This window comes from Sus scrofa, chromosome 14, assembly GCF_000003025.6.
Source record: "Sus scrofa isolate TJ Tabasco breed Duroc chromosome 14, Sscrofa11.1, whole genome shotgun sequence".
NCBI classification, from domain to species: domain Eukaryota; kingdom Metazoa; phylum Chordata; class Mammalia; order Artiodactyla; family Suidae; genus Sus; species Sus scrofa.
Genome location: NC_010456.5, coordinates 107,277,054 through 107,296,010, shown reverse-complemented (window position 1 = coordinate 107,296,010; position 18,957 = coordinate 107,277,054). Strand labels below are relative to the sequence as shown.

The following is an 18,957-nucleotide window of genomic DNA, read 5'->3' as shown; positions in this document are numbered from 1 at the left end:
CAGCTCTCTCCCTCTCCCTTTGCTACAGAAATCCATTCCCCCCACCCCAACCCTAAAAAACGTATTTTGGCTGCAAGCAAAAAAAAAAAAAACAAAACAAAAACAAACAAACAAAAAAGGCTGTTTACTTTTTTGCAATTTTGAAGCAAGACAACAAAAAAACTTGTTACCTTGATACCAACTGGAAAAACTGTGGGATGCAAGAACAGTTCTTTCCGTCTCATAAAGCCGATCACTTCTGGTCCCCTGATAAGCAATCCCTTTTGGAGGCTCATTACGCCGGAGGAGCAACAGGTCACGGAAGCAAAGGAAGAAGGACGCAGCAGCAGGAGAAACTGTGGTATTGGTCGGAAGGCAAGGTGGCGCGGCAGCAAAGGCTGCTTGCTGGGAACAGCTGTCCAGCTATACTGATGCAAGTTGTCCCCCTTTGCCAAACTTTGACCTTCGACCTCTGAAGTTTTATGAGCAGGAATTGCCACACCTAGGCTTTGCCAAGATGACCCAAATGCAGATGAGAAACTGATCAAAACACTTTTAAACTATGTATATGAATTTGTTTTGAAATCAAGACAAGAGCTAACCCTCTAAGAGGAAGGTAAGTCCTCAGATCCCAAGGCTGCCTGCCTGGGCAGCCTCTCCCTCCACGAGGCTTAGTGTTTTAGGTTTGAAAGGAACGTCAGACATCTTGCCTAAGCAAGGGTAGAGACATGAAAATGTTAAGATACAAGTTCATGTTCACACAGAAAGCAGAGAGCTGGTCTCTCTTATTTGCTACCGTGCTTTCCAGCATCTAATTCTGCTTCTTCCAGAGTGTAGGCTCTCAATAAATTTTTGATGAATGGTTGAGTTAATAAATAGCAGCAAAGTATAAGGTAAATCTGATTTGGTTGCTTTCTAGTTCATGCTTTTTCTACATTGTTTCTTCAGCATGAGAATTTGTGTCTAAGCCAATTATAACATAAGACATTTTTCTTCCAAATATACCATAAGCCATCAAATTTGTGACCATTAAGGATTGTTTTTGACTCTCTCTATAAAGTACATTCTCCATTATACTTTCAATCATACTTTAATAAGGGCAGGGTTTTTTTTTTTAGTTTAGGCACCTCTGTTATCTGCACAGTGCCCAGAAGCATAGTATGTGCCTAATAAATGTTTGGTGCTTTAATAGTTCTGGGTCTGTACAAGACTCTTTACCTTACTAAGTGTTTCAGAGTTACAGCATTCGCCATTTATATTAAAAACTAATTATACTCAATGAAAATCCAGTGGATGCGGTCTCCAGAGCCAGTTTCGACTCCATCTCTAATAAGAAATATCAGTTTGATATTTGTCCTATTGTGATAAAATTGTTTTAAAGCAAATTGTATTGGGGAAATAACTATTAAAAAATAATTTAAAAAAAATGAAGAGCTCAAAAAAAAAATTGTTTTAAAGCGACATGATGAGATAGTTGTAAAAATCCGCAATTTTATAATGGGTTTATGACTGTCTTGGCATCACTGTCTTGGAGAAAAATTTGAAAAAGAACATGTTGACAAAACCATCCCATGAATTAAAGAATGCAAAACAGACCATCAAAGTTAAAAGGAGAAATGAATGCTCAAGGCGAACTTCCAGAATACGTGCAGACAAGCACCTGAACATGTCAAGGACAGCCCTACTCCAGAACACCACCTCTTCTCATTTCCTCCACTGCTACCACACTGGTCCAAGCCACATCCTCTCTCATCTAGTTTATTATGATAGCTTTCTCACTGGTCTCCCAGATTCTGCTCAACACCCTGTTCAGTCCATTCTCTGCCCAGCACCCACAATGATTCAGTTCAAACCAAACCAAACAAAATGATACTTCTGCTCAAAACCCTCCAACGACTCCCATCTCACTTCAAGCGTAAGTGCTGTCAGGAGCCTACTGTTTCCTACCTGGCTCGTTCCCATCACCTCTCTGACTTTCTTTCCTACTGCTTTCCTCTTCATGCTACCTCTACTCTAGCCTCAGAGTCTTTGCACTTGTTGCTTTAACAAATAAGTTGCAGGGAAGAAAAAAAGAGGATGAGGTACCTATAGTCTAAAAGAAATTTAAAAGATATACCCAGAAAATTCAATGTCTGGCCTTGAAGTCCTTATTTAAGCCAATTTAATACAAACTACAAAACAACTGAAGAAATTTGAACACTGACTGGAAATTTTATGCTACTAAAGAAATGTTCATTTTTAAGGTGTATATATGTTGTGGTTATAATTTTTCAAAAGTATATATCTTTTGGAGATACAGGCTGAAATATCTACAGAAGAAATCTGAGATTAGCTTCAAAAAGAGGAGGAGAAGATTAGATACACATAAAACAAAATTAGGGATTAGATGATAAATGTTGAAGTTGGAAAACGGGTATATGGGGATTTGATTTACTATTTTCCACTTTGTATATTTGAAATTTTCTGCAGTAAAAGAATCTTAGGTGAAAAAGTGGGAAATTATCTGATGATGCACAATAATTATATAAGGAAATTGTCCCAGGGTTTTAAGGAACACTACTGAATATTTACTGAGTTAGTAGCCATATGCAAAATTCAGTTTAAAAGAAAATTTCTAGCAATCAGAGAAGTAAAAGAAATAAAAAGAATCCAAATTGGAAAGGAAGAAGTAAAACTATCACTATTTGCAGATGACATGATACTATACCTAGAGAATCCTAAAAACTCTACCAGAAAACTGTTAGATCTCATCCATGACTTTGGCAAAGTCGCAGGATACAAAATTAATACACAGAAATCACTAGCATTTCTATACACTAATAATGAAAGAGCAGAAAAAGAAATTAGGGAAGCAATCCCGTTTACCATCGCATCCAAAAGAATAAAATACCTAGGAGTAAACCCACCTAAAGACACAAAGGACCTGTACTCTGAAAACTATAAGACACTGATGAAAGAAATCAAAGATGACACAAAGAGATGGAAAGATATACCATGCTCGTGGATTGGAAGAGTTAATATTATCAAAATGACTATACTACCCAAGGCAATCTACAGATTCAATGCAATCCCTATCAAACTACCAAGGACATTTTTCACAGAACTCAAATAAAATATTTTAAAGTGTGTTTGGAAGCACAAAAGACCCAGAAAGACATCCTGAAAAAGAAAAATGGCGCTGGAAGAATCAGGCTCCCAGACTTCAGACTATACTACAAAGCAACAATCATCAAAACTGTATGGTACTGGCACAAAGACAGAAATATAGATCAGTGGAACAGGATAGAAAGCCCAGAATTAAACCCACGCACCTACAGACAACTCATCTATGACAAAGGAGTCAAGGATATACAATGGAAAAAAGGACAGCTTGTTCAATAAGTGGTGCTGGGAAAACTGGACAGCCACATGGAAAAGAATGAAATTAGAACACTCCCTAACACCATACACAAAAATAAACACAAAATGGATTAAAGACCTAGGTATAAGACCAAACACTATAAAACTCTTAGAGGAAAACATAGGCCAAACACTCTCTGACATAAGCAACAGAAACATCTTCTCAGATCCACCTCTTAAGAGTATTGACAATAAAAACAAAAATAAACAAATGGGACCTAATCAAACTGAAAAGTTTCTGCACAGTAAAGGAAACCCTAAACAACACAAAAAGACAACCCACAGAATGGGAGAAAATCTTTGCAAGTGAATCAACGGACAAGGGATTAATCTCCAAAATTTATAAACACCTTCTGCAGCTCCATACCAAAAAACAAACAACCCCATCAAAAAATGGGCAGAAGATCTAAACAGACAGTTCTCCAAAGAAGACATACAGATGGCCAAGAAACACATGAAAAGATGTTCAACATCCCTCATTATTAGAGAAATGCAAATCAAAACCACTATGAGGTACCACCGTACACCAGCCAGAATGGCCATCATCAAAAAGTCTACAAACAATAACTGCTGGAGAGGGTGTGGAAAAAAAGGAACACTATTACACTGTTGATGGGATTGTAAATTGGTGCAACCGCTGTGGAAAACAGTATGGAGATTCCTCAGAAAACTAAACATAGAACTACCATTTGATCCAGCAATCCCACTCCTGGGCATCTATCCAGAGAAAACCACGACTCACAAAGACATATGTAGTCCAATAGCCAAAACATGGAAACAACCTAAATGTCCATCGACAGAAGAGTGGATCAAGATGTGGTACATATATGCAATGGAATATTACTCAGCCATTAAAAGTAACGAAATACCAGCACTTTTAGCAACATGATGGACCTAGAAATTATCATGCTAAGTGAAGTCAGCCATACAATGAGACACCAACATCAAATGCTTTCACTAACATGTGGAATCTGAAAAAAGGACAGACTGAAGTTCTTTGCAGAACAGATGCTGACTCACAGACATCGAAAAACTTATGGTCTCTGGAGGAGACAGCTTGGGGGGTGGGGGGATGTGCTTGGGCTGTGGGATGGAAATCCTGTGAAATCAGATTGTTATGATCATTATACAACTACATATATGATAAATTCATTTGAGTAATTAAAAAATAATAATAAAAAATTTAAAAATTCCTAGAATTCCCGTTGTGGCCCAGCAGAAATGAATCCGACTAGGAACCACGTGGGTTCAATCCCTGGCCTTACTCAATAGGTTAAGAATCTGGTGTTGCCATAAGCTGTGGTGTAGGTCGCAGACATGGCTTGGATCCCACGTTGCTGTGGCTGTTGTGTAGGCTGGCAGCTATAGCTCTGATTCTAACCCTAGCCTGGGAACTTCCATATGCTGCAGGTGCAGCCCTAAAAAGAAAAAAGAAAACCCCACAAACAAACAAAAAGAAAATTGCTATAACGTGCAGCTCAGCGTTTCATTTAAGGAGCAAATAGTCAGATGAAAGAGGTTATCTGCAAGAAAAATAAAAGTAATTGAAAAACAAGCTGGTCAGCACAGGGAACTATAGTCACCTATGATGGAACATGATGGAGGATAATGTGAGAAAAAGAATGTATATATATATGTGTGTATGTGTGACTGGGTCACTTTGCTGTACAGTAGAAATTGACAGAACACTGTAAATCAACTATAATGGAAAAATAAAAATCATTAATACAAATAATAAAAAAAGAAAAGCAAGCTGGTCAAAGCTAAAAAGCTGTTAGTCCAGGGTGAACCAGAAAAGTATATTCACTGAGCTTTTTTTCTGTAGCACAATACTCAGGCAGCCATATCAGGATTTTCCTCAATTTCTTTGTGGAATGTATCATCAAGTGTAGAAATTAGAAGGGACCACGCTCTACCTGACAAGCAATATCCACGGTGTGGTTTGACAACCTGAGGCACTGTCCACACACCCATTTATGTGATTCCTGTATGTGACCAAACAGGAATCACATAAACTGGACAGAGTGGTGATGGTAGTCTCTGCATCACTAGGGGGCAGGGGTAGTTGGTAGGAGAGGGTGGAGGATGGGCATTCTGATCTCTTTGTTGTTTCTAATTCTCCATTAAAACAGAAGTATAGCGAGAAAATTCATGAAAAGAGGTACTCTGGTTTTATGTGTCTTAAAATAAATGACCCGGGTAACTTTTTTTTTTTCCTTGCTTTTTAGGGCTGCACCTGCGGCATATGGAGGTTCCAAGGCTAGGGACTGAATCGAAGCACAGCTGCTGGCCTACACCATAGCCACAGCAATGTAGGATCTGAGCCACGTCTTCGACCTACACCACAGCTCAAGGCAACGCCAGATTTCTTAACCCACTGAGCAAGCCAGGGATCAAACCGGCAACCTCATGGTTCCTGGTCGGATTCATTAACCACTGAGCCATGACAGGAACTCCTATATGTGCATGTCTTATCAAAACAAATAAACAGGAGTTCCCGTCGTGGCGCAGTGGTTAACGAATCCGACTAGGAACCATGAGGTCGCGGGTTCGGTCCCTGCCCTTGCTCAGTGGGTTAACGATCCGGCGTTGCCGTGAGCTGTGGTGTAGGTTGCAGATGCGGCTTGGATCCCGCGTTGCTGTGGCTCTGGCATAGGCCGGTGGCTACAGCTCCGATTCAACCCCTAGCCTGGGAACCTCCATATGCCGTGGAAGCGGCCCAAGAGATAGCAACAACAACAACAAAAAAGACAAAATAAATAAATAAATAAATAAACAAACAACCCATGGATCAGATTAAATCAATCATATTTGTAGTTCTCTACCATCAATAACAACCTCTGCCCCCACTCCATCTGCCTGCTTACAGGTACTCAGTGATGATAGGAATCCCTGTGAGAGGTAGGAAATGGGGCTTAGAGGTGGATCTAAAAGTACTCTGATAGGTTTCCATTGTGGCGCAGCGGAAACAAATCCGACTAGGAAACTTGAGGTTGCGGGTTCGATCCCTGGCCTCGCTCAGTAGGTTAAGGATCCGGTGTTGCTATGAGCTGTGGTGTAGGTCAAAGAGGCAGCTCGGATCCTGCGTTGCTCTGGCTGTGGTATAGGCTGGCAGCTGTAGCTCTGATTTGACCCCTAGCCTGGGAACCTCCATATGACACGGACACAGCCCTAAAAAGTAAAAAAAAGTACTCTGACAATATTTAGAGTACACATTGGTTGAGAAAATGCCCCCGCCCTTCTTTTAGGAGAGAGGGAGAAGGGCAGAGTCTCTCAGAGCAGAGCCATAGTTCTCAACCCTGACTGCATGTTATATGTAATCTCTGGTCTTTAAAAATGCTAATGCTCACCCCAACCCTCAGAGATTGGGATCTGGTCTGAGGCAGGGCTCAGGCAACAATGGCTTTAAAAAGAGCTCAGGTGATTCTAATATGCTGCCAGGAATTTAGAGCTAGGTTTGAATAGTCACTGTGTGAAATTAGACAAGTTAGTGAGCCTCTCTGAATCTCAGTTTCTTATCTTTGAAATAAAGATTTTAAAAAAAATCTACTTCTTAGAGTCATTATAGGTGGAAAAGGGAAATAAATATGACAGAATTCCCAACAGAGACCCCAGCACATAATCAGCACTCAAAAAGTCTGACTTCCTCTCCTCTTCACTTATGTGCTAGGTACATGTTCAGATTAAATAAAACCTTGTCTTCTCTTCTTATGTCCCATGCTTTCCCCCTCCGGTATCTTCCACTTATTTTGCAGAAGTAACCCAGGGCAACTGAGGAGAATGGGAATAGAAGTCCTTTCCCTCCTACAACACAAAGGATCTCTCCACCTCCCTTCCACAAATTTAATGTGGTCCTACATATTCAACAGCAACTGTGGGACTAGGGAAATGCTGACAGAGGGGAATGGGGAATGAAGTATGACCAGGGTCACCCATGTCTTTGTCTTCCCAGGATAAGCAAGTGACCTTTGTAGTCTGGGAGGAATGCCCTGAACTCTGAGCTGGGGGAAGCCCTTGAATCTTGCAGAATGGCCAGCTCTTCCATTGGGGAAGTACATGACCAAACAGTTGCACCAGAAGAAGGCATGCTCAGAGCACATAGCACAGCAAAGTCAAGCAAAACAGACACTTAATAAAGAGTCTGCAGAATCGGCAGTTCCCACTGTGGCACAATGGAAACGAATACGATTAGTATCCATGAGGATGGGGGTTCAATCCCTGGCCTCGCTCAGTGGGTTGGGGATCTGGCATTGCCTTGAGCTGTGGTGTAGGTCACAGATGAGGCTCGGATCTGGCATTGCTGTGGCTGTGGTGTGGGCCGGCAGCTGTAAGCTCCAATTTGACCCCTAGCCTGGGAATTTCCATGTGCCGTGGGTTTGGCCCTAAAAAGCAAATTAAAAAAAAAGGAGTTTGCAGAATTGAAATAAAATCCTAAAACTTAACCTGATCCCAGAACTTGATGGAGTCTGAGTTGTGTAGGCATTACTTTACATCAAGTATTTCACAACTGATTCACACCACCCTTATTTGAGCTACAGCAACTACCCCTCACTTCCCCTGCATTAGCTGAAATCTCTTTCATTTTCTGTTGAAACATCCCCTTTACCTCCTTCATCCTTCTATCCCCTACTTCAAGTGCCCCAATTCCTCTAAATGTCTGCAGACACATTGAGTGAACTGTCCCTTCATTAAAATGGTAAAATTGTTTTATCGTTTAAGAAGCAGGCCCAGATCCATGCATTTCAGGTAAAATAACTGATAACAGTTATAATATCTTTAAGTACTTTTTTCCAAAAAGTACTCACTATCTATCAAAGTCCAATCAATTTATAAAAGCTCTGATTTTTTTTTTTTTTTTTTTTTTTTTTTTTTTTTTGGTTTTAGGGCCACACTCGCAGCATACAGAAGTTTCCAGGCCAGGGGCTGAATCGGAGCTACAGCTGACAGCCTACACCACAGTCACAGCAACAGCAACACTGGATCTGAGAGGCTTCTAGGACTTACACCAGAGGTTGAGGCAATGCTGTATCTTTAACCCATGGAGTGAGGCCAGGGATCAAACCCTCATTCTCATGAATACTAGTCATGTTCTTAAGCCTGCTGAGCCACAACAGGAACTCCCAACTATTTTAAAAAATAATTTTTAATTTTAAAGTGTTTTTAAATGTTAAATTTAAATAGAGATGGTAAATAGATCAATAGCCACCCAAGATTCATCGGTGTGAGAAGAGGTCTGAATAGGTGAAGCCCAGGGGATTTTTTAGAGTGGTAAAACTACTCAGTATGCTACTGTCATGGTGGCTACATGATCATATTCATTTGTCCAAACCTAACTTTAGAGAACAAAGAATGAACCTTAATGCCTACAAAGTTTAAAAAAAAACCAAGCACGAGGTTAAGGGATCCCTGAATGGAATGTAGACTGTGACAAAAGAATCTAACTATATAACATATAGGAGTACAGGTTCATAATTCTGAGGCCACTACACATATATACTGGAATTGGGCAATTATGTAAATAGATGACAACAGGAGACGGGGTTCTTATGCTGGAGTGGCAGGATACAGACAGGGAAGGGGAGGTGGCTAGAATGGTCCACTGGTAATGGATTAGAGTAGGAGACATAAAAATAAATTCAAGTTTAGTTTAATATATGGATGGCTAAATGTAACAATATTTACAGTTGTACCTATATACAAGTTCATATATATATGATTTTCTTTCTGTGTCAGCTGAGAGGGCCTCTAAGCAATGATACTCAAGCAGCAGTGAGCACACCTAGCTCCCAGAGCTTTGTGTTCTAAAACATTCTCCAATAAAAGTAATCAGAACTCCCTGTGAAAGAGCTGATACCAGGACTGGAGCAGTGAGCATACGTGGTGTCAGAAAGTAATGAACTGATCACAAACCCCACAGTGATGGTGTAAATCAAATTGCTATAGGAGGAGTTCCCTGGTGGTGCAGCAGGCTAAGGATCTGGCATTGTCAGTACTGTGGCTCAGGTCACTGCTATGGTATGGGTTTGATCCCCGGTCTGGGAACTGCCACATGCCATAGATGTGGCTTAAAAAACTTGACGCAGGAGACAACTGTAAGAGCCCTCAATAGAGAAAAAACCTGGGAATAAAATACTATTTAAAAATAACCCAAAGTATAAAATAAAAATCCCTGAGTCTATACTGATCTAGGTAAATTACTGAATAAATAAATAGACAAGGAGAATAGACAAATCTCCTGTATAGAAGAATTCCAAATAATTTATGTAGAAACTCCATCCTTTAGGAAGTAAAGCGTAACTCCTCATTCCTCAATTGTGGGCTGCACATAGTGACCACCTTCCAAAGACTGTAGTATGGGAAGGAAGGAAGAAAGAATAGCTTTACAGTAAAGAAACCTGACAAACACTACCTCAGCCAAGTGATCAAGATCAACACCAACAGTGATAAGTCATCTTGACAGAACATCGTTGGTATGATGCAATGAAAATGGCACTAAACCTCTATAGTTGTTCTCCAAAAAACATATAACCCCAGTATGATGAGAAATACATCAGACAAATCCCAACTGAGGAACATTCTACAAAATACCTGACCTACGGTATTTCTCAAAACTGTCAAGGTCATCAAAAACAAGGATTCCTTAAGTCTGAGAAAATTTCACAGCCAAGCAAAATCTAAGAAGATACGAGGATTACATGTAATATAGGATCCAGATGGGATTCTGGGTCAGAAAAGGAACATTAAGTAAAAACTAAGGAAAGTGAATAAAGTGTGGACTTTGGTTAATAATGTTTTTTGATTATGGCAAGTGTATCTATCACACAAATTTAAGATAACAACAGGAGAAAGTGGGTATGGAATATATGAGAACTTTTTGTACTATCTTTACAACTTTTCTATAAGTCAAAAACTATTATAAAATTAAAAGTTTATTAAAAATATGTTGTTAAGCATTGTTTAGTGTTTAAACACGTGTTGTACAAAAACCACTTGCTGAAGCACATCTTTATTAAAGCAACTGCTAAATAGATGTGATTTTGCAAAAGCATTTGTTGCACATGATTTCTTGTTCAAACAGAATTCATTGTCTCTACATCCAGCAAAGCAAAGTTAACTCAGGCTGGGTGCCAAGACACGGAAACAGCCTTGTTATATAGACTCAATGTGATAATGGTAGTACTCAAATCTTTCCATCCATGACACATAATATTCCCATTGGTCTCAAAGAAAAAAAGCTTCTAAGCTGATTTCCCACTGGTTCAAAAAGTTTCCAAATAAGTGTCTCTGGAGAGAAGTCAGAAACTCTGGGGCCAGAGGAGGGCAGGAAGGGAGTAGTGACGGCTGGTTCCAGAATTCAAAAAAAATAATAAAGGAAGGAACATGCCTACGCTTCTCCAGACGGCCACCCTCATATGGGAACACTGCCAGAGAACTTAAAGTAGCTCTGAGAAGGAGAAAAGTTGGAGTTAAGAAAAATTCACCATATTTAACTGACCCTAAGTGCCTGAATTGCACTTGCTAAGCAATCAAGATTGCAAAGGGCATAAATCTCTGTCTTCTAATTCGGGACATTGTTGGTCCTAGGAGGCAGGAGAAATTCCTAAAAAACACATGGTCTTTTCATGCTCAAGACCTTAACAGTGTGGCTCGCACACCCAGTTTCTGAAGGCAATAATAGCCCACAATACCAGGCCAGTCTACAGCAGGAAGCTCTCATGTTGCTGTTAATGCCTCTGCCTCTGCAGAGATCAGCCAGGGTGATAAACCCTGGAGACAAGACCAAAGTCAGGTACCCTGTGCTCCTTTACATCAGGCCCTTCATCCACTCAGGGCCAGCAGAGCCTGAAGAAATAGAGTAGGCAAAGATAAGTGATTTTCAGATTTTTGAGATTATATCTTAGCTTGGTTATCCCAGTTCATTCTTCAAGGTCTAGTTCAAACCTTAAATCTTTAAAGTCTTCCAAGCTCCTCCAAATTCTGTCAGCATAATTCTCCTCTCTAAGTGCCAAATAACTTGTCACCTGCTTAATGCCTTGCATTGTTAGCTTCTTTTCAAGTGTAATCTATCTCAGATACACGACCTAGAGTCTGACTTCAAATTCTTGAGTCTGGCGGCAAATTCCTTTTCTCTCCTCCCTATCCACATCCTTCCATATCCCATAGCACCTAGTCCAGTGTTTTGCATATGTGCTTAAATTTTAGGGGAAAACATTAGCTAGAAACTTTTTTTTTATAATTTTTTTTTTTATTTTCCCACTTACAGCAAGGGGGTCAGGTTATCCTTAGATGTATACATTGCAGTTACAGTTTTTTCCCCCACCCTTTCTTCTGTTACAACATGGGTATCTAGACATAGTTCTCAATGCTATTCAGCAGGATCTCCTTGTAAATCTATTCTAGGTTGTGTCTGATATAGAAACTTTTAATAGATGTACTATTCTCAAGTAAGTACCTTCTCAGCACATGAACTGGTCACACAAATCTCTCCCAAAGCTGAAACTTTCAGATATAGTCCAAAGTATAAGACAATTTCTACTGTTTTTTAAATTCATTACTTGGCACATGATAGGCAATCTCACATATTAAAAAAAAAAAAAAAAGCTTAGGTTTGCTGAATTGTAACCTTTTTTTTTTAATATTTTTTTTAAATTTTCCCACTGTACAGCAAGGGGGTCAGGTTATCCTTACATGTATACATTACAATTACATTTTTCCCCCATGAATTGTAACCTTTAAAATATTTCAGCCAAATAGTTCTTGACTGAGAGTCAAGAATTAAAATTCACCTACATTAAGCACTGTTACAATCCTCTCATGTGAGTCATTGATCAGATGAAAAGATACCTTCCACACAACACTGAGTGTACTAGTGCACAATGACAATCACAGATTAATTTATAGTTCTGCCTGGAAACAGATTTCTTTTGATATTAATTGCAAGATACATACTTAATTTCAAAACATTAAAAATCCACTTTCATCAACTGTTTTAGAATTAAGGATATATGGACTATATATAGAAAATGTCTCTAGGCATTCCCGTTGTGGCTCAGCGGGAAACAAATTCAACTAAGAACCATGATGTTTCGGGTTTGACCCCTGGCCTCGCTCAGTGGGTTAAGGATCCAGCCTTGTCATGAGCTGTGGTGTAGGTCGCAGACGTGGCTCAGATCTGATGTTGCTGTGGCTGTGGCGCAGGCTTGGCAGCTACAGCTCCGACTAGACCCCCTAGCCTGGGAACCTCCATATGCCATGGGTGCAGCCCTAACAAGATAAAAAAGAAAGAAAGAAAAAAAAGAAAGAAAATGTCTCTAAGCCTACCCACGAGACAGTTTCACCTTAATTTCTTGCGCGAAAAATGGAAATTACATAGGGACCCCTGCTCCAAAGCTCTGCAATGGCAAAGAGAAAGCTGCTGGCTGAGAAAGGTGTCTCTGGGAGGGAGAGATGGGGAGCACAAGAACCTGCACTCTGTGCGTCACTAGGCCTTACAATGAGACGGTGTTTTTTCTGCCTCCATAATCCAGAGGATGGACAACATGTAGTTTACAGAATATACTCCAGTATGACATGCAACTAGAGGAAAGCGGCAAAAATAACCGGAAAGTAATACTTCTCTACTTGACTAATATATAAATATTTACCACATGTTCAATTATGTTACCGTGCTTTGTGTTATGAAAAGGGAGCAAGCTAGAAGACAATCAGTGAGGAAAAGAATTCCTTCCCCCTTCTCTACTTGACAGCCCTCTAGTTCCTCCTTCTTCTGCCTGGCCAGAAAAAAGCGCTGTGAAAAAAAGACTGCAGTGCCCCCAACAGCAAATAATCTGCCATGATTTATTGCAGCTATGCTACATAGCTTAGCCACCCATAGCGCCCTTCTCATATTCTGCTTTTTGTCTCAGTTATTTATGCATGGAGCAGATCCAATCTTAAACCACCATGCTTAGGTATCCAAGAAATTCGGCCAACTTTATTTTCTTTATATCAACTTAAATCCATCTCAGTTCCCTCTGAGCCGGCCAGAAAGTCCATCACAATCATTACTGGAGTTCCTTTACCTTCCTGGTCTACACCACAATCTCAGAGTGCATGTATCAGAAAGTAGGGAAGGACTTCTAATCTCTCACTTACTTTGATCCCTTCTGATATTCTCACTGTCTAACCTTGCAATGTGACAGGCTTTCTGTTCCAGAGCTAAATAGGGATGGAGGAGGACTGGAGAGGGGGCTTGACCTCTACTGGAAGCATTGGTACCTAGAGCAGAGCCTCCCTAAGGCACCATATGGCCATCCTACTGACCAAGACACAACCACAGAACAAGCAAGGGTGCCCACTCCTCATGGCCCTCCAACTCTACCCCCTTCCCAGTACTCAAGAAGTTCCATTCTTTCCCGGCCCTCAAAGGTACCCCTTATCGCTTCCTTATTACTCTATTGCTTCTGGGCACCTTGGGCAATTTCAACAAGCTAGAATATCATTGGGAACCCACAATAACTAACACCTTAACAAATTATCCTGCCAATTACACTGGTATTATCATTTCTTCCCACTCCAACTTTTCCTTCAATCCTCACTCCACCCTCTAGCACTACTAGACTCAGAGTCCCAGAGGGAAGGGACAGTTTATTACTCATATCCTCTAAAATACCTAACATGGGGATTCTCAACCACTGCACACAGGAATTCAAATCCCTCCTAGAAGTCCCTCCCAATTTTTACTGATGTTTATAATTTTTAAAATTTTTGCTGTAACTGAATATGAATACTGTCACAGCAATGCCTGAGGCATGAAACGGAGCACATCAGGCAGCTGAGTGTGGAGCAGCTTTGCTATAATTAATAAGTATGAGGCGTTCCCACTGTGGCACAGTGGGTTAAGGATCCGGTGTTGTTGCAGCTGTGGCATAGGTCACAGCTGTGTCTCCTATTAGATCTCTGGCCCAGGAACTTCCATAATGTGGCGGCCGAAAGAGGAAAAAAAGAAAAAACAAAAAACAAAAAAAGAAGTATGAGGTTAGCACGTCACCAGATAGGACCACAGAGGAATTCCAAGAACTCTGCCTCCAAGAAGAGCACAGCCAGGGCAGAACCAGCTCTTCTCAAACAGCAACTGTCCTGAAGGGCATCCCCTACATAACCCTGATGCTTTCATTGACATTACGGTGGTAACTGCATTATAATCACTGTTGGCCTGATCAGTGTTGCTGTCATTTAATTGTCTCACAATATATCTCAAAAAAATTCTAGAATTTTGCGGGGAGCCGAGGAGATACAGGAGGCCAAGGAAGGGAACTAGCCTGACGGCACAGTTCCGAAGGCAGGGTTCCTAACCGAGGAGAAAAAGCCTACCCACCGGCACAGTTCCGAGGGCAGGTTTAGAAATAGGGAAAAGGACTTACCTGGCGGCACAGTTCCGAGGGCAAGTTCTAAAAATAATGAGGCTCACCTGCTAACCCGACAACAACGGCAACAATAACAAAATGAAGGCTTTGCACAATAGTGCAAGAATAAAAATTGCTTCTTGGAAAATTCAGTCTTTTCTGTTATTTACTTATTACTCAGCCTTTTCTGTTATTTGTTTGTTATTCTTTGTTATTTTTCTATATTGTTTTGTGATTCAATAAAATTGGAACAACAAAAAATGGAACAGTAATAAAATAATAAGAGTTTCACCTTGGTGAAATTCCCCCTATTCAGATCTAATGTAAGCAAAAACAAAGTGTTCATTGGTTTGTTACGAGTAAGAATAAGTTTTAGAGTTAGGTCATTGTGGAGTGTACAATAGGTTAGAATAGGTTAGACACACATTATTCTTGATGGAAAAGATAATAATCTTGCTTTTAATAAGTTTTGTAGGGGGCTTTTAAGTTTTATGAAATTAAGTTGCTCTGATATAAAAAATATTTTCTCATACTGTCCCCTGACCATAATGCCTTGAAGTTAGTACCTCAAGCTTTAATCTAAAAAATGAGTTTTTGTAAATGTTAAATTCTTGTGCTTGTGACCTTTCTAGGTGTTAAAGATTAGCTTAAAACAATAACGGGTGGCGCCTGCTAAGAGTAACCACAAGACGTTTTATACCGAATTCCTTATTTTCATATAATGTTTTTTCCACATGATGTTTTGTACCCATTGTAATTACACATGATGCATTGAATTTGTTAGTTTTAATTAAAATTCTTAGAACAATGTATATCTACTGTACCATGTAGTCTAAAATTTAACCTTTGAAAACATGACCTAAGCACTGTGATGTAAGTTACAATTAAGCTGTCTATATAAACTGTTACCTATGCTAATAAAATTTGAGCAGACCAGCACCCTGAAAGAAGGGACAAAGAGGCTGTCTCCGTGTGCTTCCCCGACATTGTCCATCCCCAGAGGGGTACCCTGGCTGCTGGAGCTGGACTCCGGCAGAATTTGAAGTTTGCCTCTGAAGGGACTGTTTGATTTTCCTTCCTTCTATTCTCATTTTCTTCCAATCTAAAAGAACATCCACTGTTTAGCCACCCAGCATAAAGATTACATTGCCCAGCCTATCTCACAGCTGTGTGTACAAGAGCCGGTGAATCACTCTGGTGCTAGCAACAATGGGTATCCATGACTACACTTGGCCTGAAGGGGCAGGGAGAGGAAGGAAGAGATTCCTGGAATGGAGTAAGATATGGTTATAAAAGACAGTTGCCTGGCAAGAACTTTGGCTTCTGCATTGAATTGGGATCCCCCAGAATCAGATCCCCAAGGTAGGATTTCAGCACAAGCAGTTTATAGAAAAGCAATCCCAGAGGCACTGGAAGGGTGTGGGTAAGTGAGACAGCGTAAATAAGCAGGATTATGAGGCCATGCCAGAATAAACCCCCCACTTGCGTGTTCTGCCTGCCTTTTGTCTATAGAAAAACTTTAGTCAAAGAATTACTTTAATCAGGAAAGTGAGAAAACAGAGAGAAAAAGGAAAACAGTCAAGGAAGACAAAACAATAATAGTTTAGCCATTCAACAAAGTCAAGGACCTTTAATTCTTCCTCAAGGACTGTAGATAATATTCTGAGCCATGTCCTTGGAGCTGTTTTGCAGGTGCTAAGGCCCCAAGGGGTGGAAGAAGTTAACTGTATGCTGCCCACAAACATGTAGACCCCAGGCTGGTTGGAACCAGAAGGTTGATGATGCTGACTCCCAATTACCTCACTATCAACCAATCAGGAAAATGTCCAGAACTGATTGCACCCTGCCCCTTGAACACTGTAAGACTCCTCACTACCTGCTCCTCGAGGCATTAGCCTGCTGGATTCCCTCTTTGCTTGGCAATTGAAGCTACTTTTTCTGTTTCCTCCAACTCTGTCTCCATGTTTCTGTTCGGCATTGGTGTACAGAGGTAGCTGATACTTTGGCAACAACAGAGCAGGGAAGGAGGCCAATACATTGTGCATTGATTAGCAGATCACTACCAAGTGCAATGGGGCGCGGTCTCAGGAGGGACCTCTAGGAGATGCTGAAGAACATGGCTCAGAGTTGTCCCCACCTAGGGGAGAGGAAATGGGGATGAAAATGGGGGTAAAAAATTTCCCTGTGAGTCCAAGCAGCAGAGAGAGCGCTAGGAAAATGGCAGAAGAGGAGTTCCTGTTGTGGCTCAGCAGTTAACAAACCCAACTAGTATCCATGAGGACTCAGGTTGATCCTTGGCCTTGCACAGTGGGTTAAGGTTCTGGCGTTGCTGTGAGCTGTGGTGTAAGTCACAGATGCAGCTCAGATCCAGCACTGCTGTGGCTGTGGTGTAGGCTGACCTCTACAGCTCCAATTCGACCCCTAACCTGGGAATCTCCATATGATGTGGGTGCAGCCCCAAAAACAAAGAAAATGAGAGGAGACTTAAGTTCTTAAGTTCTAGTTCTGGCTCTATTAATTTGAATGATGCCACTTGAGCAAGTCATTTAGCACCTCCAGCTGTTTCCTCATCCTCATAAAAAGAGCAAGATCCTATTGACCTCATAAAGCTATTATGCAAAGTAGAAGAATATAAAATACCCTATAATTAAAAGGGTTATAAAAACAATGAGGTGCTAGTATATCCTCACTGTTCCAGATGGATGAGAAGCAATATTGCTTTTAAACACATTTAGGAAGGAAACGCCACTATTTTATTTCACTGTGTTTTTTCAATTAGGAAGACATTTGCCTACCTACCGCCACGAAATTTGTTAATGAGATAAGGCATGTTGTACTTACAATTATTTTCTCTCTTTTTTTTTTTTTTTTTTTTTTGTCTTTTTGCTATTTCTTGGGCCGCTCCCGTGGCATATGGAGGTTCCCAGGCTAGGGGGCGAATTGGAGCTGTAGTCTCCGGCCTACGCCAGGGCCACAGCAACTCGGGATCCGAGCCGCGTCTGCAACCTACACCACAGCTCATGGCAATGCTGGATCCTTAACCCACTGAGCAAGCGCAGGGACCGAACCAGCAACCTCATGATTCCTAGTCGGATTCGTTAACCACTGCGCCACGACGGGAACTCCTACAATTATTTTCTTACCACTATCTCCCACCAAAGAAATCTACATTCAAATCCTTTTTTTTTTTTTTTTTTTTTTGTCTTTTGTCTTTTTAGGGCCGCACCCTCAGCACATGGAGGTTCCCAGGCTAGGGGTCCAATCCGAGCTACAGCTGCCAGCCTACACCACAGCCACAGCAACTTGGGATCAGAGCCGTGTCTGCGACCTACACCACAGCTCACAGCAATGCCAGATCCTTAACCCACTGAGCGAGGCCAGGGATCAAACCCTCAACCTCATGGTTCCTAGTCAGATTGTTTCCGCTGCACCACGACGGGAATGCCAACTACTTGTTTTCACTTTTCTTTTAAGGTAGAAAATAAGCCTAATGATGGAGGAACTATCAGATTATAGTAAGTACTGGGGAGAACATTTTCAATGTGCAATCACCAATCCAAGGAATGAATAAAGTTACAATATGGTTCCTTAATGGAGATCTCAGAGTTTCTGCCTTGTTACAAATCAGGAATCAAGATATAATTAACTCAGAGAAACTCATGAAACAAAAGCTGGTGTTTCCTTTGGAGTTATCACACTGTTACTGCCTTAAGATCCCAACTAGAGTAGTAACTCATTTGGCTGGCCTAAAGTTTAGAGGGAGGAAGAAAGAACCTCGGGGAGAGGAGATTGTTTTTAAATGTACCGCTACTAGGAAAATAACATTTGATCGTTCTTATGCATCCACAACAAGGTAGAGGAAGGTGGAGATAAAGTCATTAAGGAAACAAAATAAGACATTTTATAATGAGTGAACACTTTAAAAAAAAGTGAACATAAAGATAGTCTTTTGCCGAGTCTATTGTTTCAAGTCCTTACGGTGGGTGGGTACAGGAAAATTTAAAAGCAGAGGGAAGGAAAAGGCTTTGCCCTTTTCCTTAAAAAGTTAACTCTATTTTAATCACGTTTCTGGCTGTTATCTCTTTGCTTCACATAAGGAACACTGCAATACTCCATTATAACACCATCTTGAGGAAACAGCCACTGCCCTCCTGAAAAACATAACAGATATAGCAGCTCAGGGCTAACAACTCCA

At 40.8% G+C, this 18,957-nt stretch overlaps 1 protein-coding gene across 2 annotated transcripts in view; it reads right to left on the bottom strand.

Annotated features, from left to right (window-relative positions):
• ENTPD1 (ectonucleoside triphosphate diphosphohydrolase 1) overlaps window positions 1–18,957 on the bottom strand; it is a 127,378-nt gene that overhangs the window by 94,913 nt on the left and 13,508 nt on the right. Inside the window, exon 1 of one of the 2 annotated variants that reach the window (XM_005671303.3) lies at window positions 171–1,428. The exons of the other annotated variant lie outside the window; for it this stretch is intronic. The gene's annotated coding sequence lies outside the window, so the exon portion shown is untranslated. Of the gene's footprint in view, window positions 1–170; window positions 1,429–18,957 lie in introns of those variants that run through there. 2 annotated transcript variants of the gene reach the window in all.